This window comes from Helicoverpa armigera, chromosome 9 (assembly GCF_030705265.1).
Source record: "Helicoverpa armigera isolate CAAS_96S chromosome 9, ASM3070526v1, whole genome shotgun sequence".
Taxonomy (NCBI): Eukaryota; Metazoa; Arthropoda; class Insecta; order Lepidoptera; family Noctuidae; genus Helicoverpa; species Helicoverpa armigera.
The window spans coordinates 8,493,387-8,520,460 of NC_087128.1; the positions used below are offsets into that span (position 1 = coordinate 8,493,387).

The 27,074-nt window shown below is 34.1% G+C and overlaps 1 protein-coding gene across 1 annotated transcript in view; it reads right to left on the reverse strand.

The window, feature by feature from the left end:
* The window catches only part of LOC110369974 (ecdysone receptor), a 219,691-nt gene that overhangs the window by 158,684 nt on the left and 33,933 nt on the right, over positions 1-27,074 (reverse strand). The window contains exon 3 of the mRNA XM_064036285.1: positions 17,739-17,797. The gene's annotated coding sequence lies outside the window, so the exon portion shown is untranslated. The remainder of the gene's footprint in view (positions 1-17,738; positions 17,798-27,074) is intronic.

Genomic DNA, 27,074 nt, shown 5'->3' on the forward strand with positions numbered 1-27,074 from the left:
TAATTCATTGTTAAAGTTGGTCAAAAACAAGGTTCAATGTGTATCTCAACTTCAGAATGGCCTGGAAATGTAGTAAGGTCCGGCCAACACTCAAAAATGCCATTAATATACCTTCGAGCGGATCAAGAATGTACAATACAATATGGACGCTTTCTCGGATCTACATGTCCCCCACTCCCCTTACTATCTACTCAAACATAAGCCTTGACAATATACATGTAAAGTTTATATAGGTACGTAGATACGTATTGTGCCATTCATACCCATCGCGGTACGGAAGTGTGTGGAAGAGTAGGAAACTCTCGCATAGTGACGTCACTATAACTTAAGAATGAGTCCAGGCAGGCTGTGTTACTCATGTGACTACCTAAAGTATGTGTGGTATGTCCGTAGTGCAACGTTTTTTTGTACTCCTTTTGATAACCGGTTTATGCAGTTTACGGCCTTAAATATGTCTCGAATTAAAGGTGAGACCCTTCCGCATGGTTCTAGAATGTTCGATGATCTGCAAAACTTGTCGCTTTCATCAAACTGTCTAGAATTTTCTGTATTTTAAATTGGAATAAAATAAATGTTTAAGTATCTATAAGTCTTTGAATTAATTTGAGACAATGAGTCCGCCCAATTCGTCTTTGAGAAGCAAGCCTATTAGTTATGCGTCAACAATAATTCTTTCGAAGTCCAACTTACAAATGAATACCAGTTTCGGTACTTTTACAGAGGTCTGCAAAATTGTCTATCCAACTTTATCACTTTCAGTTAAAATGTTTTTTGTTTCTTGCCTAAAAAGGTAAGTACATAATAGAAGTTTTAGATTATTTAGTTCTATGAAAACTTCCAAAATACGCCCATTAAAACTTTAGTGACGTTACCAAAACAAAAGGGAGTTATAATGAGTTTCGCACTGGTGGACCGAAACTCTTTGCTCTCGAAAAACTTTCGCGATGTTTTATCATACTTCATAAAAACTCGAAAACTCGTGAATCAGGAAATGGAAAAAATCTTATTCGTCGAAATTAGTTCTGTTTGCTGTTTATTCAAGATTTTATTAAGTGCTGTTTCTTCGCCGCTACTTGGTTAATTAAGAGTTTTAAGAACATTGCGAAAGGCGGTTTCACAAACATCGTTGCAGCTTTCCCGGTCTTGAGCAAATAGTTCTTTGACTAAAATCCCCTTACTTATGGTATCATTAGGCTGCTTATAAAACCACTCGCAGCTCTCTTCTGGCTACTCAAGTAATATGAAATGAGATTCTGAGAAAACTAGCGTTGTTAGGAGAATACTACCGTTAGCAAAAAATAGCCACCGAAAATTTATTCCTTTTGGTAGGAGACCACTTAATAATAGATTCAGTAATCAGTAGGATGATGTGGTCCTGACTTTTAAATTGGGGTAGTTCTAAGAAGAGTTAATAGGTCCGGACTTCTGGTGATATTGAACTTTTATAACTTTACAGATATATTAATTTCATATTTTGGAGAGTTGGGTGTCTAAAAGTTTTTTTGGGTGTGTTCAATGATCGTGTTGGATGAATGGCAGTAAAAATATGCGAAGAAAAAATAATGAGAAAATAATGTTATAGAATACCTATTAGAATTAATATGTTATTCTGCATTTTATTTTTGAATTAGAGCTATTCAAACCTACGCTCAAAAGCAAGTACTTCTATTTTTTATATTTCCTAATAAAGCGTCATAAACGTAGTTATAACACCAAGCCTCAAAGGAATAAACAAACATAATAAAAAGAGGAAATCTTATGAAACTCGAATAAAAAGAAATTTTGTTTTGTCGCCCGTAATTCTTTGATTGAGCTACGTACTTTCTTTATGGATATTGTTTGAAGCTTTTTTCTCAGGATAATGCCCTGTTAGACTTATAAGAAGTCAGAATGTTGTTAGACTTTTTTTCTATTTTTATTTTTAACTACGAATCAAAGAAATGTACAGAAGGCACTGGCCTTGGCAAGAAAAAATTGGTGGCCTTGTTGAAATAAATAGCTTTCAGTTTTTAGTTGGGAACTAAATAAAGGTAAGAAAGAACCCACAGAAATAATAATTCGTACCACCCGAATCTAATAGTAAGTCTAATAAGATCTTCCTCTAAAACGAAATAGCCGTATTATTGAGCGATTTTACGCTCTTTATTCACTTATGCTTCAAAACAGTAAATGATGACTGAGCTATTTTCTGGGACAAAGCAAACATCACGAAAAAGGACGTTGGTCATTTTTTTTGTCGACTAGACACGATATTACTCGTTCCTTTGAGCCGAATGAAATATTTTTTCTGTACAATATTTTCATCTGTGGATTTATAGTATTCTTAACGTGTAATATCCAAATATTTCTGATGATCTAGGGATTCCAATTTAATGACCAATAAAGTTGTAGTAGGCCAAATAATTTCAAATCAGTGTTGAAGCAAGAATGTGTTCTCTAAGAAAATCCTATTTTTGAAATCAGAGCAAAAGTTCGAAACTTTTCCTTCAACTTCTGTGCTCATATAAATGTTTCCGCATAATATAGGCACTATACATAGTTAACGTTATATTGGCGTGGACACGAAACAAAAAACTTCGTATTTCGTATTGCTTCATATTAAATCATCTATTTATATTGAAGTATACAAGGAAGTATTTTTGATTATAGAAAATCAAAACGTGGTTATTTTGCTTATGTTGACGTTGATGTTGTAAAAGTTATTCGGAGAACTAATTCCGAATCGTCTAATAAACCTATATTATAAGCTATATTGAAAGTGCAAGCAGTAAGGAATTCATTCCTTCCACTTGCGAGTGGGCCACTGTGCGTGTAATAACCTAGTGGTCAATAAAGAACATGTGTCCAACTTTCTCCTTGTAATTTCAACTTTATTAGGTTGTTGCTAAAGTGCATTTTTGTGTTTACATTTTTGTGCTTAAGGCGTTTTTGTTTTGTGGGTGAGTAACTATTTATAGAAGGACGAGTAGCAAAACCTGTGCGGCAGGATGGTAGGCATAATGAGAGAAGCGAACTTGGATTATTGCAACAAGTATCCAGTGTGAGTGATGCCTAAACTCGTACTTGGTTTCGCTAGCTGGTTAAAAGTAAAGGTTTATTTATTCCTGTTTGGTTCTAACTAGAATTCTATAGAGAAACTATACACTGAAAGTACATATTCGCTTACAAAAATAATTCAAAATTATGCTGGTGTAACCATACACATGATTGGTGTACATAATTAAATTACAGGCCATAAATCATTTTCTTTTGTTCAAAGCTGTAGATCAATAAATATTCTACACACTGCTAAGTTACATTAAGTTTTCATGAATTCATAGGTTTATTATTATTCATAATTATTAATCATATTAATAGATGTTTTCCAATGTCTTCCTGAAGACTTAATCATCGCTCACAGATGTATGTAGGAGGAGATTAAAATCATGGCAGATCATATTGTCTCCGTATAATATAAAGGTACTAAGAAATTCAATAAAGCTTCACAATAGAATATTCTATGGTCATTCATGAGATATCGTGTAACACTGGTGGCCATGTAGGCTTATTTTAAGTAAGTAAATATTCAATTACGACTGGTGTCTTCAAATGACCATACAATTTTTGACTCTACGGTCCTCGTGATTAATTTTTTAACCGACTTCCCAAAAAGGCGGAAGTTCTCAATTCGGCCCTATTTTTCACACATCGAAAAGTTTCGCTTCAATGAATCTCCAAACGTGAGTGTTAATAATTTAATTTCTTATTGAAGGTTTAGAGTAGGAGAAGAGAGAGGACAATACAAAATACAAGCCTTTGACAAGAAGTGGGATGGAATTGAACGTATCGGGCACAGACATTCACTTCGATAATAACTGCAATAGCTTTCTAAGAAAACTGCTTTCCCTTCAGTCCCCTATATTATTTTGTTACACGTTTAAAGATGTGGGTAACTACACTTGCCTTGTTTCTACATTTGATAAATATATTTATTTTTATTCAAATTCTAATAAATACACACTATGGTTTAAGGATCCAATTGCCTGACAAATGTGAATAAAAATAAATGCCAAATCGAAACCATCGTACATCATGAAACAAAGAATTCTTTATTCATTATATTCAGAAGATAATACTCGTAACTCATAAGTAAGACATTAATTGAGTTATTTATCTCGATACTAACCCACTTCTGTAATCACGGCTACAAACACAAGTGCTAATAATTACAGATCTGACAATACGCCTAGTTACGTTTCATGGAATTCATCGTGTATTAGCATAAATGGTACCGTCTCAAGGTGACTTCGTGTCAATGGCCGCAGTAGGGCCAATCTCCGCACATATTGTTACAATCATTTACTATTTAGTTGTAAAAAACTATGAATGAATGGAATAGGTTGATGATTCCACTACTATTAAAGTTTATGGTAAACTATGGGCTGAAACTGGAGGGGGGGGTCACTTAGGATTGTTATCATGCATGGTGGAAAATATAAGTGCTTTCATGACCGACCTCCTTTGCAAACTTTTTATTAGTTACTTTAACGGTGCAGTGGAAAAGATACAGGAAGATTGGTAATTAATATTTTTATTGTGTCTATAAAGCTAGGGCTATAAACCGGTCTTCAGCTGCTAAAATAAATTAGACAAAACTTTAAATTGCACATATTGGTAATATTTACAGCTGTCTCAATTTCCTTCATTATGTTAGCGAAGGTTACAATAGGTGTTGGTGTAATTATTCAGTGCAAACGCACCGCACGACGCTCGCGAAGGCCGGTGCGCCCGCGCAAGCCCCGCTCCATAAAAATTAGTTCAACTTCACGGTTTACGCTACGTAATCGTACACACGACGCTTTGTGCTTATGAATAAACATGTCTATTTTAATATCTAGGATGGTCTCGTAAATTTACATAAGCTTATGTATAGTATTTTTTTAAAGAAAATTGTTTTGTTTTAAACAAATTAATGTCCATTTGAGAACAAATTGCTTACTTGGGCGGTAATTACGCGTCTTATTATTCGTGAAAGTTTGCGTAAAACCTGCCAAAATGCCGCTTATTTATTGTTGCTTAACTGCAACGAATATTACTTTTATACATAGTATTGGCTTATAGATAGGTTTTAAAGATGGCGCACAATAGGTAACAGCAGATGTTATCATTCTGTTCCCAGATTAGCATGGACATCACGATTGATTGAAAACAAACCTTTTATTTAACTAAACGATCACGTTTCGTAAATCCTCCACTTTTATATTATAGCGAACTTGTTATTTGTCTTTAAAACAACATTAATATTAATTTTATCGGTCCTTCGCTTTATATAAATGAATATGAATAGATGAAAATTAATGGTAAATAAGTCATTTGTTCATTGTTGTTATATTGCACTTGGTGTCAGATATCATTGTACTTTGGGGTAATAGTTTAACAATGACACCAAAATATAATCGTCATTGCTTTGTTCTGTTTATAGAATACTGTTGAAGGGGGAAAGGCCATGGAGGCTAAAAACTTTCTATAGTCAGAAACTGTAACGGTTGGTTTGAAGACATAATCAATGACATGATTGATGGCATTGTTTATACAGGGTTGCCGGGGAGACGCGCGTCGCGACGCGGCGCGGGGTCGACACGGTCGCTCGACAATTGCAATATCCGACGCGCCGTCTGCCGCGCCAATTGCGCCTGCCCACCAAATTGCTGCACCCAGAAAACGGCGGCCGAGAAAACTGCAACTATGACCTCATCCTATTGTCGACTGCACGTAGGAGTGACCGCTAAATGAATATAACGTTACTACCAATTAAGGACTAGCTGATGTATTATGTACTATGTAGTACGACAATGCGTGACCAAACGCTATCAATTTCGCTGGCAATTAAGAAAAACATTTGGAGCGCCAGCAAGGCCGGTCGTCGACCTGCGCCCCGCGGACCCTACTATTAGCCGCCTGAATTATGAACGAATCTGGTAAACGTAAAGCACCAATAATCGTGATTACGTGGTTGTATCGTGCGACATTGAGGCGTTACCTCATATTCGTATGTAGACGACCTCTTTATCGGTCATCTTGGACGTTACGTGCATTTATTATTTAAATTCAGTGTCTGTGACTAACAGCCTATAACGTACGTGCTTTGTAAACTAAGTATCAAACAGTCTAACTTTTGACACATACATAGTTGCCAAATGTTTAGCTTTTGGCCTGTAGTGAAAATTTTCGCCATTATAACTATAACTAGTTTACTTTGCTGCTATAAAAACAGACGACATGCCTTTATTATTATCAAACTTTTATTTCGTAAAAGCTTTTGTGATAATAGAGCTTGTTTTTTTTACTTTATATCTCTCGAGAGGCATCTAGCGATAAAACGGTGCACATTCGAGGTTCGCTCAAACTATTTTCCTTTCCTAATGGAAGTGTTGCAAAAGTACTCCCACTGGAAATAAAATAAGTATTTATCTAGTTAAACAATAGTTACTTAATACTTACTTAATAAGCCAATGGGTGACCGTTTCTTTTTTAAGATTATCTGAGAATGTTCATACACCCTGACTTCTTATGGACTGAGGCTTAAGGACCGCAGTTTTTCCTGAGTCATCTGTGAATTAAGGCATTCCTATTATTCTTTTAACGAATAGGTAAACTTTTCCAGAATGATCTATTCCTTAACTTCGTGATCCAATAATGAATGCGGAAAGATTTATTTTTAGCGATCTTAACAACTTTCCGAGTCGTTTCGGCTTTTATATGCCGTGACATTTTATGTGTTACGAGGAACTTTCTGGAACATTAGGTTTTAACTAGGTATAATTAAGCTAAACCTATTTACGATACCGTATAAACATGCGTGGGTTTGTGGGCCTACTTTCTTGAAAGTTGTGGATTATTTGCTAATATACAAAAATACTAGCTATAAGTGAATATCCTCAACTCGAGATTATTTCATCTGTGTCACAATTCTCCTTAATAAAATTTAAAAAGACACTGCATGGGCGCATAAATCAGAATTTAAAATCGATTAACAATAAAATATTTTAATCTCAAGTCAATCTGTTTTTCTTCAAATTAAAATTAGCCGACATTGCCAAAAGTTTTGGAGCAAAAAGAGCAGTCGTAAAGGCTCGTTAAAGTCCGTATAAGAGATCATTGCAATACCGATGCAGGCGATCGATTAATCGCTGATAATTACAATTATGACGAGATCCAATCAAGCAAATCTATATAAATCAGATACACAATTAAACATCCTTCACAGCAATTACAAAAAGCCTTTATTCAGGAAAAAAACAATACTATAAAGTCTTAATTTTAATTAATTAAAATGTAACCTTTTGATCTCGATATAATTGCGGTCCAGCGGATGTGATGGGGATCAAACACGATTACTATTCTAATTGAATTCTAATCGATTCGGTATCGAGAGATTCTTGTTTATCTAAGTACAGAGTGAGGTGTTTGCTTCCAGCCTCCGGATGTTTGAACGAAGACGGGATATATTTTCGATTTCAAATAAATGTAGGTACTTTTATTTTCATTTTATTTACTTCTGTGGATATTACAAGTATTATTAGATACTATTTTTGCTATTCACTTATATAAATCTATTGTTTTGAATGTGTGTGTTCTTTATCATTTTGGTTAGCAAAACTCTTGCCATGTTCGAATTGAAGGTGCAGACATATTTGAAATCCAAAGCTTATAGGACAGCACATCAAGAATTCTAGCCATTCAGCATATACTGAGTTCAATCTGTCCCAAGTTTAACCATTTATCTTCCATTGTTGCAAGTACATGTTAACAATAGCTCTATCTAGACCAGGCACATCTTAAATCATGTAATGGTATTTTTTTTGTTATAAGATTTTTTTTTGTTAAATTGCTTTTCGTTCAGGTAGATTTAAATTATATTTTATTATTTGGTTGTATTTAAATTATATGAAAAAGTTTTGCAAATGTGTGAGTTGTAAGCTGCTTCATAGAGTAAGTGATTCTCAACTAAACATTTTTTAAATCACAGGATATGTAAGTGATTCTCATTTATACATTTTTTAATGATCTACAATTTGATACACCATCTTAGTCAGTACTTGCACTTCAGAGAATCGATAAGTACCTAATGTTACTATTTATTTTTAATCCTACAGATATACATACTATAGCTCGGAATACATTTTATATCATTCCATTTTTATTTCACAACATTCTTCTATAGTATACAAAGATAGTTATTTTGTACCACTGAATAAGCCAGGAGGGGACGAACTGTGCGTGTCAAACGAATTTAATAAGGCTCCACTTTCATTAAAGCTGTCATCCACTTTTGTGTATGAAAAACTAATTATATTAAGTTTATAGTAATTTCCTAAATGCTAATGTTTGTTTACACATCATTGTTGTTATTATGTCATGGCATTTTTTTAGTATGGTACTGACGGTACGGTATTTTTTAAACTTTACTATAAGTATGTCGATTACTTAAAATGTGTAATTTTAAACTATAACAATGTTTATTTAAAATACTGTGAGAAAGGTCATACATTGCGTGATATAATAACTTGCATGAGTTCTATCAATTTTATACTGTAAAGCTTTTTTGCTACCAAAGAGTTTTAATGCCATTAAAATAGTTCATAGAAGTGCTTTGGACGAACGAATGACTCCAAATAATTTGAAGTAAGTATTATAAATTGTTTAATGTTAATTAATGAGAACAGGCAAAAATTAAACAAGGTGGAAAATTTATCGATAAAAGACTTCAGTAGCGAGTTTTATTTTGTTGTCATAAAAGAGGAATTGGTAAACTTCGTTGTTTCATTAAATTACTTAAAAGTTTTGATTGAAAGTTTTTCCCTAAGATTTGTTTCGCATGAATTGTCAACGTATAATCCTTTTTGTATAATTAATTTTGCTTCCTGCTTATTATTTTGAATTTTGGTTAATAATTCATAGAAATCCAAAAACAGGTACCTAATAGCTAAAATATTCTTTAGGAAAAGTTGTGGCAATGTTTATAAGGCAACTAGAAATATCGTTTACGGTTGAACATATGTTCTTCGTCTATGGATAAATATTTTGTTTTTCTTTTCGGTTACATTATGTAAAAAAAAAACATTAATGATTATGTTAACAAGCCTCTGTAAAACTGTTCTTTGTTCAAAATATTTGTAACATCAAAAATATACAATACTGTGACTTACATTAAAAGGAATTAAGTACTTCGTAATTATTCAGTGCTCTGTCGTGGGAATATGAAGCTAAAGTTATTCTAAACACTAGATTGTATCTAAAAATAAGTGTATAAAATCATAGATATTAGTTGAATCAGTGATTCTAATCAAGGTTGCTTTTATTTAAAGTTTATAACCGTGAAAATATGTAAGCGGCACTTACATTTTTATAATTAAAATATTCGCTTTTGTGTGCATTCTACCACAACAGTTTCATTTATCAGACTGAAATGAAATTACAGTGACGTCTTTAATGTACAAAATTCGACTTTGTGAATTGTCATAATTCTTAGAATAAAAGAATACTAAGTAGGTACTTAATTAGGTGCGAAATGTAGCTTTAAATTCTATCTAATGAGTAATCAGTACAACATGAATAACGGTACAATATTATGAATACGCTTTTTATTTTTACTTTTGGTACTGAAAGCCAACCCCAACATATTTGGGAAAAAGGCTCGGAGGATGAAGAGTTTTATTTTTGGTTTTTGGTAGGATATTTTTAATTTTTACTTTAAATATATTAGTAGTTCTGTAAAAATATGAGAAAATAAAAGGAAACAAAGATATTTAGGTAAATATTGTAAATAACAAAATATCGCGTGCAAAATATAAGCGTGACTGCAAAAAAACAACATGTCATGACCGATGGCGACCATGATGAATAGCGCATCAATATTCGAAGCGGATGGTGCCAGATTAACCGGCGGACTCAAGAGACGTGACACTAGTCTCAAACAGTCAGACAGACAGACATGTAACAATTAAAATGATATAAAACAACACTGTGGAGTCCGGCCGTAAAATTTCAAGTGACTTTTTTACTTTAATGCTATAGTTTGTAAATTTGCACAGGTGTGTTGCAGTTTTGTAAGCTTTTTGGTGTATTTTCTTGTCCGTTTTTAGCAACAGTAAATACGGGAATAGAACCACATGGTGGTTGCTTGATAGCACTTGAATTCTACATGTCAAATGATGCCAGAATAGGAACCCGCATAAATATGGCAGAAGAGAAAAAAAATGGACTAGATACTAATTAAGTCTGTAACTAGGCCTGCTCTGTGTACTTAATTTTCGTGAAGTTTCGTCAAAGATACCCAAAGCATTGATAATATAATTAATGTTAAATAATAATATAACAGTAAGTACTTAGTTACTTAATTTTGATAAAAGAATCCTTTGAATTATTTCAAACAGCCAGCTCGTAATTAATTCTTATCGGATAAAGTCAGCAAACTTAGGAAAGTAAGTTCTAAAGTTTTCTTTCAAGTATTTTCTTTTTAATTAACGGTATATTTACTTGTAGGCTCTGGATTCATTGTTATAGTAATCGTGACGAGAAATCATTGGAGTGATATTTTATGCATTATTTCAGTGCGAACATTTCTGCAATGGTGATTGTAAACCGTAGATCATATTAAAGGGACCATGTTGCCTATTATTGGCATAGCTTCAGGCTACAAGTAGCCATAATGAGATAGGGCGAATGCACAAATAATGGTAGAACATTTAGATCTTCGCTTGCGACCACGATATAGTCATTTCCTTAAGCACTCAATTTACGCGATCTCAAGTACTTAGGTGTCTAGTTACTCTAGATTTTTTATTCTGGTCTAATATAGACACCACCATTTTAAAACCGGGAGAAAAAGTGGTTATAATTTGAATTTAGTGCTTAATTTTAAGATAAGACAAGATAATAAATATCAGTTACACTTCAACTCCTAAAGAACTTTAAAGAAACTTAGCATGGAGTTGAAATGCTAAGATAAAATAAGTACTTACTGAGGATACTCTTTATACCTAGGTTATTAGTACTTATTTTACAAGTAAAAACTAATTACATCTTCTCATTAATTTACAAAATTAATTAATCAAATTATTGCCGACACCTATTTTCAGAAAGTCAGACAAATCAATTTAAACTTTGTTATTTCTATGTAATCATAAAACAGTAATTTGAACCGTACTAAGCACACAATAGACTTTAATTTCCCTTTTATTAGCCGAAAATATTTAGTACCGAGTAAATATAACTTATGTATGAGTAATATGGAAGTTCGGCTGTTTATTATGTGTTAGGATAATATTGGTTTTAGCTGGGAGTGTCGGGCGTGTCACTAAGTAACGTATATATTAGGCGTAGGTGTGAAAATACAGATTTTCGCTACTCGTTCTTGGAATTTCAAAAGCAATTTTACTCGTTCATAGAATATCGATTAGAATGTGATACGATTACTGATACATAAATACGATTCGAAGGTTCAAAGTAGTTGTAGTGAAAAAGCTTATCGCAAAAAGGATATGAGACAGAATTAGAAAGAACCTACAATTTGTAGACAAGATTTAAAGATTAGGTACTAACTCCTAAGTGCTACTTTGAATATTTATTGGTCTTTTTTCGTAATAGAAAATAGGATAATTTATTATTGTCATCAGGTTCTAGTATTGAAAACTCCTGTTTTAGAGTCTTTAATAGGTAACTTATAGGTAGGTGGCCTCAAACAGCGATGGACCAAGAAAAGTGGAAGGCTATGGAAGAGGCCTTTGCCCAGCAGTGGGACAGCATAGGCTAGTTAAAAAAACAGGTAACTATTAAGGTGGGACAAGAAAACGGTAGATGATGTACTAATAAAGTGAAAGAGTCTATAAGTGCTTGCAGACTTTTCAGAAAATCTTTTTTGATTAAAAAAAATGTTTTTCTCCTAGTAATATTAATCTATGAAGTTTAGCTATATTGGAAACTGCACATGTCAATTAATACAGCTATGAATATTTATTTCCAGAGAGCTATAAATGAATCGCCAACGTCAAATTGCGCAATGAAATTGCGAATGGACGTAGTTTTAAGTTTTATAGCGTTGTAATGTAATTAACCGACTTCCAAAAAGGAAGTTTTGTCCTGGATAAACGTTTAGATTTAATAGCTAGGTTCCAGGTAGGCGATGTTGTTATGTTTATCAGTAAATTAATGTTGGTCTAGGTACTAATATTTTTTACTCCCCCTTTTTCTTTTAGGTGCCGTGTTTTTAAATTATTAAAATAGCAACGCAATTATTAAAAAAACGTATTTTCGTTTACATAATTTTCGATTAGCTACTGACAAGCAATAGGTTGTTCTTTTAATTTATTTCTAGAACATGAAACTTTTTATGATAATAACTTAAATACAAACGACTTGAACACCTTTTTTCAAACTGTCACTACATGCTTTTATAATTATGACTAAAAAGGTGACAGGAAAATAAATGCGCAGAAAAAAACGTGACAGTCATTTGTTTATGCTTGGACAACGTGTACACGTAATAATAAATTTATCGCCATCGAACAACTGGTAATGGCTGGAAATCGGTAAGTGCAGTCATAAATTAAACAACGCAAATAAGACCTTTATCCCTTCACAGAACCCTTATTTCACGCCGATAGAAATATTTTTTAAAAACAAATGACGTCAAGAGTCAAGTTGAAATAAATGTAATATATTTTTCAAGTGAAAAGGAAATACATCACTCTTTACCCGAATAAACAAAAAGGAAATAATTAAAAATAAAAACGTCCAAAAAGTGATTACATTACTCGTTTTTACCAAAATAAGTTGATGTGATTTGACGCAAAGAATGACTTGGACGAGTTACGTGCAGGATACGCCACAAACATTCTGGCTGCTGTTCAAAGGTGCATCTTTTATTTCTGATATTTATCATTTTCTTGCGATCCTGTCATAGCTGGGTGACAAATGAAGCTTGTTGATCTTCTGAGCTCGTAACTTCATTCGTCTTCCACGATGTCGTCGGATATAGTTTCAAAGGGAATGTCCTGTGGTTTATATCGTGGACTAAGAATTTGTGCTGAAAATACATTATACATAGGTACCTATCATAATAGGTAGGGATTGCAGAATAGAAAGTGGTAAGAACTAAATAATAAGTCCGGACGTGTTGTCTTAGGCTTAGTCTAGATTGTACCCCTAGATTTCTAAATGAATACTTGAATGAAAATAATTGACGAAAATACTGTAGGTAGATATTTCTGTATATTTGGGTTTATTTCAGTACAGTAGTTTAAACTCCTAAAATCTTCCAGTTTTGATGGACTAGGTACACCGTAAAAATATTTCAAATAATATCTTAACTTTATAATTTTGTGACACGTCTCACAGTAGCCCACCGATTGATAAATCATTCGATTCACGTTACTTTAATGAATGTAATAATTTTAGCAATTATAATTACGCTCATTGACAGTTTAAATGCATTATTGTTGGAGAGGTCAGTGAGTGAATTAATTTTCTTTGTCAAAATGACTTAATATCGATGTTTGTTGGTTTAATTAAAATGTTCGTGATAAGTTGAGGGTGCTCTCTAAATGTTTGTGAACCATTTCATTTACGTAAAAGCTTTCATTTTCATAATAACGGTAGTTAAACTTTCTCACGCGGTGTTTGATTTTTCAGCGTTATAATTTTTGCTTTTTACTGTACGGTGTACAGAGGTATGAATTGTGCAACTGCACCGAATGACGAATTATATTTTTCGAATGTATATTTTGAAATAATTTTTATTTCTTTATTTTTATACAAAAAATAACCTAATACAAAACAGTATTTCATAGCAGTGACATTTTTTTGCTAAAAACACATTAACAAATCCGTTGAGCTGAAAACAAAATGTGTTCGCCTACGTAAACAAATGAATAACGAGAAAAATATTTAACCCGTCCAACTGTTGAACAAACAAGATTATTTAATTACGACAGCTTCCACGTGAGTTTTAACCTTTTTAAAACATTTACACAGACGTACAAAGTTGGTTTACTATTTTTCGAAAAGCTTTCCACGAGGGAAAATCCATTATGCCTAAACCAACTTAGCGAGTAGCAAATCAACCCTGTTACTATACTAACAGGCGAGTTTTTGGTAGTGTCAACAAAATTACTCGACAAGTGTCATCGAGGCATCGAATGCGCGGCAGCCATCACTGACTCGTTTTTCGGGAGGTCATTGTGCGCGCGGGTGACGTCACGAATGACCTTGAGTCGTTCGCGCCCGCCCGCTCGCCGCGTCTCGGTGCACGCATGAAAAATGTCGCTGTCAAAACGCGACTGTTAGTGTGCCGCCATCTTTATTTTTTTATATTTTTTTTTACTTTTTTACGCTCAGCCTATCTGTTAGAGCCTAGAGATAAATGAGTTAGGCACATTAATTTGGTAGACTATTCTTGTTGTTTAACAAAACGTGGTTAACGCTTACACGTGGTCTGTATGTAATAGTCCTTGTTTACACGTGTATCAGTCACTCTATCATGTCGGAAATGGTTATGTTATGCTTGATACACAAGTACAATATTTATGCATAGTTATACCTCTGTTAGATCTGTGATAAAAAAATAAGCCAATAACCGATAAGGAAAAACGAATAGGGACAATCATAACCAAATTATTGTCATATTACATCAGCCTTATTCGGTACTCTACTGGCAACAGGATTTCCCCAAGAAGTGTACCTAATAATAAAACCATTGTTGTATTAACAGTTTTATCTTTTCCGTTTCTTTTTAATAAGACATTCTTTGCTCTTCATTATCTTCAAAAATGCTTTAAATAAAATCAAAATCTAGTAGCATAGCCCCTGTATTGTAAAATCGTGGATCTATCCCTGAATGTCATTTTCAGTTGTCACCTTTACTCCATCAAGAAAACAGGCTGGAGTAAATTCCCTTCAGCTTTTGTCATCAAATCGTAATTGTCTCAAATTGGCATGGAAATAACGTAAATCATCATCGTATTTCATCAATCATCATTATTCTACCTCTATAACCAGAATACTTTTATGTACATAATTCGGAAGCAGTCTGGTTACCTCAAGTTGGTTTCTGATCAACATTTATGTATTGTAGGTACATAGGTACTACATATAAATGTTATTCGAACTTCTTGTCTTTACAGAATAATAATTAATATTGATATATAAGAGACAGTATTCCCTCAAGAAAATTTCAATAAAGCTCTAAAGCAAGACGCCTACGATAATACCTAGATAAGTGAATATATTTCGCACGAAAATGTTATTGATCTTTGTTGACTTTCACAAGTGCTTTTTGCATTTTATACTCCTTCTAAGTTTTTTTTTATGTCTGTAACCGTTATTTTTACCTATCGTAGATAAGGTACTTCTTCGATATTGACTGCACAGCTCATGCAATCGCAATCACTACTGGTCACACATTCTGCCTATCACCACGAAGAGTCAAGAAGACAGGTTCATTATCTTTCATCAAACATCTCCAAAAACCCTTCCATCACATGATGGGCCGTCACCGCCTCTCATAACACTAGTCTCAGGAGCATTGTGATTAATTAGCAATTAGTGTAGTAAAGGCCGGGTGAATCAACTGTCTGACATTACGCGCCCTTGCGCCGTCCTCCCGTAAGTTAAACTCAGGGCTGTCTCAAACCACTTTGAGGCTGTCAAAATTGGCCGAACAGCTGTTTTGTAGCGGCGAATTTGGAGGGTTAAAATTATTTTGTTGGTTTTGTGGCTTTTAGTTTAATTAGTTAACTTATTTGCGTGAAAATTGGTATTTTTTAATACTTAGCGCCATATTCGGCAATTCATTTGTTTGAAGCTAAAGCATATTTATAGTGGTTGAGTATTTTTATTTACGATAATATGTGTAGCTGTAATTCCAATATTGTTTGGACAGCCCTGTATAAATCCAGCGTCGCACGGAGCGGTCAACCGTGTTGTTCTTTATTTCTATATTGATAAATGTCAAAACTGCACGTTATTGTCCGCACGCAATTGAATAGGTACTGTATTTTGGCACGAAGTTTATACTCGTATTGTAGCGCGTTTCTGTTCATTAAATCAGACATTTCCGGCATGTTGTGGCCTTAAGATTACAGACGATTTACTAAAGTAATTGAGAAAACTAAACGGTTTTTACAAAAAAATATTTTAAGATTTTTTTTTTCAGTCTTATAGTATGTCAAGCTCCTTTCAAAAACAGTTGACAGTACATCAATATTTTTTCAAATGAATTGTCTAGACTGTGACGTAAACACGCGAAACATCTGTACACATATTACAATTTGCCGAATAATGCTAGACTAAAACATAGGCTATACTTATAACAAAAGTAATCAAAGAACCGTATTTTTGAATGTCACTTTTTAGAGAGACTTTTACCAATACATACATGTTAAAATTTTTGACGGTTTTGGAATTGAGAATAGAAGTCAATTTAAATATTTTGCTTAGTGTTTTTTTTAAGATAACTATACTTCGGCCGTTCAGAGAATGCGTTCCTGACACCTATCAGTTAGTCAGGACTAGTGATGGGCACAACATAACACTGAGTTCGTTACCGTTCCCCCAAAATAAACCGCCGCATTATTTTAAGATTATTTTCGTTTTAAATTGGCGGAATCATTTAAAATTTATATTTTAGTTATTTAAGTGGAAACCAAAAAAAGGTAATATTCATATAATAAAATCGTTTTATTTATTCTTTGTTACAAAGTTACAATCTGTATTTCTATGCAATAAAGTAAGTACATTGAATTGAATGTGCGTACAGAATATTAATCAGACTCCGATTCGCTTGAGGAGGTGGTGTCTTCATCATCATCTTCGCCTACGTGTATAATTATATTAGGTATTATCAATAACAAAATCAATCCTGATATCTCGGTCAAAATCTGCCAAAATCAGGCTTTTAGTCTTTGCGCACGAAACGACAACAGACGACTTTTTAGCGTCACAAAATGACGGCCCATGATGCCATTTGGGGTTACCATTTTCAACCTAAATATAAAAATGCTACTTTCTTTCGCGCGTTCAGTTTGATCATAGTTTTATTTTTATATTTCATAAAAGTTATCTTATAGTCCATTATTTTCAAATTCTTAAAAAGAAAAACAAAACGTATTATTTTATATTATAAGTATAACTGTATAAGAACCATCGACTTATAAGAACAGATTACGATACTTGCCTGTTATTTTAAGCACAGCACTACAAATATAAAGCGCTGACATAACCTTGTAATAGCGCAGTATAGATTTAGAAAAATATTGTTTACCAAGTTATTTGACACTCAATTTGGCACAAAATTACAACATTCATTGATTATTATTGATATAATAATGTTGTTTTAATGCTCATCAATTGTTAAAACGATAAACAACCAGCAAAAATATTTTTATCGTACTGCAACGCCATTACAAAGTTACGTCGTCAGTTCAATCGCGATGTGTCAGGAACGCATTCTCTGAGCGGCCGAACTATAGCTGTACATACCTATGATCTTTTATTTTATAGACAATTTTGAGATTAGCCTTATTTTTTATTTATTTTGATTGGGAAAATAGCCCTATACAAGTTCTGTCACATTCCCATAATTCCTTGTAAACAAATCAGCAGATAGTTAGGTGATAGAAATCTGCCCTTAATCAAACATCTGATGTTTTTAACTTGGGCACATTTTCTAAAAGAAAAAAGTTAATATATTTTAAACTCACCATTTATCAAAGCGAATCCGTCGGACGCGTTTGTGGATATCGTCAGTATAACACTGTATCTGTGGACAAACAAACAAATGTTCAGAAACGCTCAAGCGAAGTAAAATGGTTGTTATCTTTTCATTTACGATGTACCCACATTTCATTGAAATTACAGTTCAAATTAAATAATAATACAACTATTTTCGGCTTGCTGTTTTCGTGGTATTATAATTTTTCAAACTCAAACTCAAAATTTTTTATTTCAAATAGGCCTATATAAAAGCTCTTTCGAAACGTCAAAGTTAGGTGCACGGTTCCAAAGAGTTGGTCTCATGGAGAAGAACTGGCAAGAAACTCCATGGACACTCTTTTAATCATAAGTGTTCTTTTTACAAACTCATGAAAAACAAATACGACTCCCCTTTTGTTTTTTGTAATAAACATTTTCTGTTTTTGGACTTGTGTCGACGGTAACTTTTTAACTATGAAAGTTTCACTGACAGACTTGTATTGGCGACAGGTGCAATCGACTTTGAATTTCCCCAACTGAAAATGTCAACGATTGTTGTGTGAAAACGTTTTGCCGACACAACTGCTCGTCTATGAATATTAAATTTTAATATCATATTTACGAGCTTATTGCATAGTTTAAAATTAAATATGATAAATTAAAAAAATATTTAACATTTTAAATATATTTTTATGCACCTAACCCTGTAAATAAGCGTGCATTGGCGCCAATTTAGATAAAAAAGATACTATTTTTTAATCAAAAATATTCAACTAACATTTTGGTAGCCTAGGGCTTATTGCCTAAAATAGACCGGCAAAACTGTTTGAAAATAAAACATCATTTCATGTTTGTGAATTTTGTGACAGAGAATTTTTTAAAAGCACATTTACCCAAGCGTGTTTTATGCTCTAGCTGACATAAAATAAATTTCGGTTTGAACCTAATCGAGTTAGGATTTCGTGTGTAAATAATATTTCGGATACGAAGACGATGATATATTGTGGCTTATGTATTTGAATATAATATGTAAGTAATACATATTTATTACCGGCATCGTAAATAAGGGCTTTCTATGAGATAGATTTATTTAAGTAACACGTAAGTACTTAGTTACCTATGATGTATAAAGTTTCTAACCACAATATTATAATTATGTCATCTTCATGACAAGGGTTAAATAATACTACCCTGTCCTAAGAACGGATACCTTGTAATACATTTCTGTAGTTCTGTTGAAGACATTCGGAATGGTCAAACCTAGATATACATACATATACTAGGCCTACTAGGTATTTAGTATTGTTACCTCTGTCCGCTTTGAAGAGCATGTAGATATCATACTAAAACTATCTTCAATCATTAAAGGTCTTGCAGAAGTTATGATCTTTCTAACAAAATATTTACGGTCCTTGTGTAGTTAATACACCAATAACTGCTTTCATGTTCTTAACAACATTAAATAAGAAAAAAATCTAATATAAATCAACGTAAAATACACTTAATTTTACAAAATTGGACTTAATCCACCATGTTGATAGGATAAGAAGAACTCGTTACGAATCAAAGAGACTAAATTACTTACTAGAGATGACGGTAACTCAAATATAATCTTTGTGTAGGATAATCTTAACTAGTTAACTGAACAGGGCGCCGAGCCACATCAAACAAACGCAACTAGGAACGATTTGCAGTAAATTATAATATACTTAGTTAATAATGTATAATTAACTGACACTGAATACGCTTAATTACTGAATAATTTTAACTACATCATGATAATCATGGCTTATTTTGAAACCGGGTTAGGCAGAGTATACATTGTATTTGCTTTTAACCACACATATAATTACGAAGTTAGTATATTCAAGTGACAGAAAATAGATTCTCTTAGGGATTTAAAATCTAGCATCATTTAATTTAGGAATGAAAAGCAAAAGGACCACGAAAAAAACAAATACTCTAATTGAGAATCTCATCCTTATTGGAATTCGGTTAATACACTTAAAGGGATGATACTTAGGTGCGCCAGTTAAAAAGGGGTCATTGTTCTTCATTGCCGAAAAAGCGGTTTCTAAAGTATAAAAATAGATCCACAGGATGCAAAAGCTGCAATGGCTATTTTTGTCGAAGAATTCGCAGCTTCAATGGACATCAAATGAAGTAGACTGACCGTAAAACGGTTGCCATGACACAAAGCATACTGGACAGGGAAGACGCAGGTGTAATGATAAAATATTCTACTTCTTTCATTACTACAAGTTGAGTACATTAATAAATAATTATGTAATCATGTTAATGTTAATATTAAGTGTAAAATAATCTCATGTACACAGAAATAAATCCAGTGAGGCAGCTTAATTTATAAGACGCGAAATACGTTAAATCAACCAGATTACAGCAATTACCCCTTATTACTATAAGTTAAGCAGACGTTCGCTGTCCTCGGCGAAATAATTAACTGATAATGTAATATATTCTGTGGTAAGGTGACTTTTGGGACATAAAAATAAATTGATTTATTCGTGTACTTCTTTGTTAACTTCGTCTGGGTAAGGTTACTAAAAATCGCGTGGCTTTGTAAATACCACATGCGAGTTGAATTGCCCAAGTTGTGTGGCCAAAACCCTTTCAATTTTTCCCCATCGCTATTCTATTACATTACATCGCTTTATACTTTAAGAAATAATTGCAAATATATTTCGCATTCCTCGATAACTCCAACGCGACCACTAATATGGAACCTCTTTACGTTGAACAAGACATCGGCTGTCTAAAGAATAATTAGCTGGTAAACGCAAAGTTATACGACTTGTCGAAAACAAAAGAAACCAAGTGTCTTTATTATGTTAATTACGTTCGTGCCTTTCAATTTCGGTGGAGAATTAACGAGGTAAGTCGGTAACTGAGTATACTTAGCGATGTATAAGAATTAAGAGAAAGAATGGAATTTTACAACGAGCAATGACTTTTTTGTTTTCTCTGGTCTGATTTATATGTTTCGTTATGTAATCATTTATGATGAAGGCAGTTTAAAATTATTTGAAAATACTATATTACTTATTAGTATTTTATCCTCTGAAGTTTTTCCCCCAGAAACATTATATTGGCAGCCAAATTACGTCCTGAATTGAAATTAATTTCAAGTATTTTAATATGGATTATTTGGTAAGTAGACATTCTCGCAGGTAAATAATTTCAGATTTAAGTGAAATTAGCTGCCTGGTCGTCGCTTTTTCGACATTTCAGAAAATCTAACTAAAAATAATGACTGTTAGTAGGAGAGAAAAATCGTTTTTTTTTATTTCAGCTAGGAAAACATGTTTATGCAGTATTTGTGTTTACGCTCATCAAACATGAACTTTATGTAGGCTTCTGTGAATATGGTAGCTACGTAAGTAAGAATGGATAATGCAAAATGCGAGAAAATACATTAGCAGATTGGAAAACTTTATGAATTACGATTTATATCAACGAGATGTTTTAAACTGTAACTCCAAGTGATAAGTGTTTGTTCGTGTGTTTCATCGCTTTCTCTTGTAACTTTCTGCCAAGATTTATACATTGTGCTTACTAGGCCTTTTTTGTAAATAACATGTAGCTAGGGGTCAAATTAATATAAATTGTAAAACTGTGGTTAAAATTTTGATATCTGAAACACGAATTAAAGTGAATAAGTATATAAATTAAATAGGTATAAGTGCGCACATTACCTTCACTTGGCGATTTTAGTTTCAATGCGTGACACATAAGCGTATGGAAATTAAGTATCCAAGTAAAATCTGCAAGCAATAAAACAAGATCATTGGCATAAACTGCAGTCACAATAAATAGTTTTGTAAAAGATTTTATGAAGATCCAGGGTGGTCCAACATTTACCTTTTCTGACGTAAATTAGCCGCTTCAGATCCTAATATTAAGAAAATGAGTAATAATATTAAAATTAAAATAAGCTTTGTAACAGCAATTCATTTATATGCCAGCGTTCATAAAACTGCCGTAAAGTTATTTTACGGCATCTCATTTGAAGTTTGCAAGAAAAATCTGCTAAGCAAGGAATTTCCACTTTGGACGGTAGGTGCTGTTTATAAATGATTAACAATGAAACTCCTATAAAAATTTGTTACAGAACATGAGTGGTTGTGTTTTGGCATATGGTACCTATATTTCAGTAAATACACACAAAATAGTTACCGCATTTTTATCATCCCACTGCTGGTGATAAGTGATAAGTCGTTTAAAAAGAAAACATAGCAAAACATTCCGCTTTCACTTTTCTACGGGAATAGAAACCCTGCGAAGTTCAAACAAGATTTTGTACAGAGGCGCACAGCGAGCTTCCAACGCTGCTTTTTTGTTTTTTTAGTTTCCCTCCATGTTTTATTTGAGAGTTGAGATTTCTTGCATTCTTGCCTTTTTGTCTTGCATAGTACTCGCTACGGTTAGATACCCTCGTACCGGTTGCTTATCAGATTCGTTTTGCTGCTTCTAAAAGATTTTTTGCATCAATTATCCAGTTTGTTACTAGGTAGTTTTTATTGATTGTTGTTTGACGGTGACTGCTCGCTTTTTGTTGTGGGCTTTTTGTTTATTTAGCATACCTATATTTCAATGTACTTTTCTTGAGATCATTTCTTAATCATTGCATCTTATTCGAGTTATTTGTGCGGAAGTAATAATCGAAATAGGATAATTAAGAAGTACAAGTTTTGGTAATTCCATGAAGACATGAAAACTACAGACTAAAGAGTACTTTTAACTACCTACAAATAAACATTTATTAAAAAAAGGTAAAACCAAACAAAAAACCAGGTTGCTCTACATCACCTTCAACGTTCCGTTTTTCCGGAGATCTCCGATAGTCACAATCACCAGTCTTCGTAGTTTACATGATATCTTTGTTCTGAGTGTACATTTGAGTGACGAGGGCGGTGGAAGGGCGAGCGCCGGATGTGCGCGCGAGTCGATGTAATCTGCGGCCCGTTTCATTTAGTCACACCGAAACGCGATACATAATAACCCCTTTGATGTTATTTGATTTTCGTCGTACATTTGTCGGGGACTCGTAAATAAACTGTTGTTTAGAACACGCCTTAATTGTTAGATGGGAATTTGAGATGAAGATGTGGCCAAAAATATCATAGGATCATATTTTGGCTGGCAAGAGATAAAAGTTCTGTGACAATCGGTTTTATTACGATCTTCTTTAAATGGAAAACATTAGGAAAGTTACGAGGACGAAGCACAAGATATTTTACATAATATTAACAAAATCATTTATCTTTTCATTCGAAATCACGTTTCATGAGGTGTATTGATTGTATGGCAATTACGAGTCGGAATTTCTGAGCTCCTGAAGTTATTAATACTACTACTACTCTACTGCTCCTAAGTACTACTACTTGCTCATATTTTTACGGCAAGACCGCAAGCAACCTAAAAGTCGCCTCGATACGAAAAAGGAAGAATTTTCACGTAATACCTTTAAGTATACAAAGTGACCAAAAAACCTAATAGCCTTCATTTTTAAAACGGGTACCCTAGATATTTTTTACTAAAAGATAATCTTCTTTTTTGTACCGAAAGTTAATACCAGTAGCGGTATCGGCGGCCTTACTTTGGGAAACATGAACCTCATTTAACTCGCTTGAAAAATGATTAAAAATAACATCGTGTTAACTAAGTGACTGAGATGAATTACTGATTTACTGGGTAACAAATTTACTTGGTTTTACTCGCGGTTTTACTCGCGTCCTGTAGAAATTACAATTACATCGGCATTAATTACATGTACTCCACTACCTTTAACCTCACAAGGAGGTAATTTTCAAAAGTGTGGTCAAGTCCAAAATCATCGGTTTCTTAAAAATTCTACCAGACGTCTCTTCTAACATTTTTTACAGTCAAAACTAGTCAAATGCAGCCTAAACTTATATAAAAAAATAATTTTAAACCATCCTTATTATCAAAAGTAGTCTATTCCAGACAAACTTACTTTCAAACATAGGCATCCAATGTCAAAAAACTGGACTTGGCTAGTATTGAAAATTACCTCCTGGGTATAAACAGGTATTCATATGAAATCATTAAGTATCTGCCTAAGCTTTTCACATCTAAGTTGGGGTCAGCCTCCAATCTAAGTATGTGTTACAAGTGCCTATCAATCTAGGTTCTACATCGCTTATCGTGAAAGTATAACAAACTTTCCTATTTTATAATAATTGTTTCCAAGGAAAAGACAAAGGTCTAGAATTTTTCTCGTATCAGGAATTTTCCATTTGTTTAATTAAACTTTGTAATGTTGACACATCTTCGCCTGTGTTTTGTTTTTTATAACATGGTTTACATTTTTCTCATGAATTCCAATAGCTCTGTAAAATGTTTTAAAAGTACACAAGGGGTGTTTTTATTTATTCATATTTCTTTTTTCTTGTGTTGGGTTGTTTCTACTTATTCCCACATCTATGGTTTCAAAAAACATATTTTTACAGTGTGAATGTGTTTGTTTATCTGCTTATTTCTAAAATTTGACGGTAAATCGGTCGGATATTCTAGCTATTTAGCAAGATGATCGATTTTAACTAGGGGAAGATTATTTATCTTTATTTATGGAGCGTAGACAGCGAGTGACACCGCCGGAAGTAACTAGTGCAGTGAAACCTGAGCAAACAGAAGTGTGTATGTTTTCGTTACGTAAATAAATCTCAAACAAAACGTATCGAAGTTAATCGGGAATGTGAGGCTTCTCTGACTTTGTTTAAGTCAATCATAAGCAAACAAATACTCGCTTTGTGGAAGTTTACCTTTATGTAAATTGTATTGTGACGAATGTACTTGTAAGTAAACATGTTTTCAAGAAATTGATCCCCTGACTTGAAGGATTTCTGTACCAATATGTGTTATACACTTACCGCGACGGCATGTACTCTGTAAAGGACATCGAGTCCAATACAAAGTTTGATTTAGGTTGTAGTGCTTGACAACGGATCGATATATAAATAAATAAATAAAGATATTTCCAAACCGAACAAACGTATTTCGTTGAACTTCGAGAATTTTCTGAGCTATACATTTTCCTGTTTACTTCCAAAAAATCATATCATGCTGTGTTTGAAAGAACGATCATTACGATTCTCTTGGGTCCCTGGCAACACTTCAAGTTACGAAGGGTTTTCCTCCTAGACTCGCACTACGCATTAGATCCATATTAATGTGCAATACTATTGTTGTATCACGTCAAAGATCTAAATATAAACAAGAACACACGCACCGCGTTGGACGACCATGATCTCTGCGCCCGCGCCGAGTTCCTCGAGGCATAATGATGTTACCGCAGGTACCTAAATAGTGCACTAGAAATGACATCAATGTTGTTACGATGAACTGGTCGAATGTGGGTATTGAAATGTATCTTAAGTTTACACAAAAAATCAGCCAAGTAAATTATTGGATCGGTCTTTTACTAGATCTTTTGGATTGAACGAAATATATGTGTGCTGAAAGTAATATAAAGAGATGAATGTTACAAATGTTCTTTGACATTTCAACACATTGTAATACGTTTTTTTTAATAAATCAGCAAGCAATACATCCGTCAGACGTCACGCGTTGACTAGCATGCGACTTCTATTACGCTGTGTAGGTCCCTGTGGCCGGCGGAGAGGTTGCGTGTCGCGACCGCCACCGCACATCAATCATCGACGCTCAAACTATTCTAGCGTGCCGACGTGCCGACATCACCCTCATATCCCACAACATTTTACATAAACCCCATATATTAAATTCCATTTGATGTAACGTCACGAGACGTTGCTCTACACTACAACATGAATAAATTATTCGCACGCTGCACAATTTTCAGCTCGTATTAAACACATCAATCATTCCCAGCTTTTTGCTGCACAAAGGAGCAATCATAAAAATAAATTGAAGCTCGTTGTCTGAAACCAAAGTAAAAAGGATAGTTTGGGTAAAACACGGCTTTTATCAGTCCGAGACGGATGAATAGCCCGGAGCGATGCGGGGCTCCTTATCCTGAGCTGTACTCCTCCCCCCCAGCCTCCCTGCGCTGCAAGTAGATAGAGCGTGCTCGAGCCACGTTTGCCGAAGGGTACTGCATGGCAAGAACAAAGGTGCACGGCCCTGACCCTGTAATAGTCTCGGGCCACGCCTGGCCTTAATTACGGGCAATTTGTAGCTCTAGTTTTTCGCTTTTTTTCTTACAGTCAGCGGTTTTTTTATTCGGCAAATGACTGTTGTAAGTATGCCAGTTCGGTAATTCAGCGAATTTCTCAGCAATAATAAATGCGTGTGTCTGCGAGGGAAATCGTATGGCACTCGCATAAATCGTCCTGAACTGGACCATAAAGTACATGTTTATCTTAAAGCTGCAAACCTAAGTAATTATATTGGCTATGGGCACATAACTCGACGAGTTTTAAAGTCAATACATTGACGAGAATTTAATTGGGCGACTGCGGTGTTGTTTGTTGGTATAGCTAGCTATAAGTTATTCGAGCAATATTTATAGGCCATAGTTTAGAGCTGGCAGACTGCCTGTTAGGCGTAGCGGTTGTAAGAGCCTAGTAATTTTTAGGACGGAAAATTTCAAGCTTGGAATACTGCCTGTAAGGTGTCGATGTGCTTACTTCTGTTGAACTGCATGCACATTAGGACTGTTGATCCCGTAAGCTGTGCCGTTAAAATATGAGCTTTCACAAAGCACCTTTCTGACCAACCCTTCATATTTAATGCCAACTTGGGTAAATCTAACCATATAAATTGGCTAAAAACTGATTGCTAAGCATGAGTTCATGATCATAGGTAGAACAAACTTTACACCCTAGTATCATCCGTTTATGGCACGGTTATCTCTACACGTGTCGTCCGAGCCCTTTACCGTTGGCAACAGAAAAGGATTAAGGAACAAGGGTTCGCAATACTATACGCAATCAATGTTCCGTGTCAATTCTTGATACGGCAGTCCTTGAAGGTCAAAATTGACAACTATTTAGCGGTGCTCGCAGGGGAAATCAGTCCCGTATTCGCTTATCTCGCCCCATTAGCCAGCAGCCGTGGTGCTGGCCTCAGGACAAGGGCACGGGATTTGGGGACTCCTTGGGGAACGAACTATATGGTAAATCGATTTATGATCATATTGCTCTGATGTCAATGTCTTCTGTAACAAACTTGATCGTCGTGAGGTTATCCAAAATATTTTGGTAATCGAATTTTAATAAGCTTCGAGTTACAACCAAATTGTAAGTTCCATTATCTTATTAAGTCGAATCAACTTGGTATGAAAGGATTTTTTATTTCACCGCGAGATCTTCCTCGCCGTCTCA